The following is a 206-nucleotide window of genomic DNA, read 5'->3' on the forward strand; positions in this document are numbered from 1 at the left end:
AAGGAAATCAGCTGAGAACAATGTTCTGAATTTACACCCTGTGACTGAGTCAGCTTAGAGCAAATGTCAACGCTAATTCGCAGCATTTGCTCACAGAACGCACTTGCTACTTTCGATATTTTGTGTTTGTTTTATAACCTTTGAATAAAATTTATTAAAAGACAAATTTGAAAGATTTGTTATGTGATTTTTTTTAAACTCTGGTT

This window comes from Penaeus monodon, chromosome 19 (genome assembly GCF_015228065.2).
Source record: "Penaeus monodon isolate SGIC_2016 chromosome 19, NSTDA_Pmon_1, whole genome shotgun sequence".
Lineage (NCBI taxonomy): Eukaryota > Metazoa > Arthropoda > Malacostraca > Decapoda > Penaeidae > Penaeus > Penaeus monodon.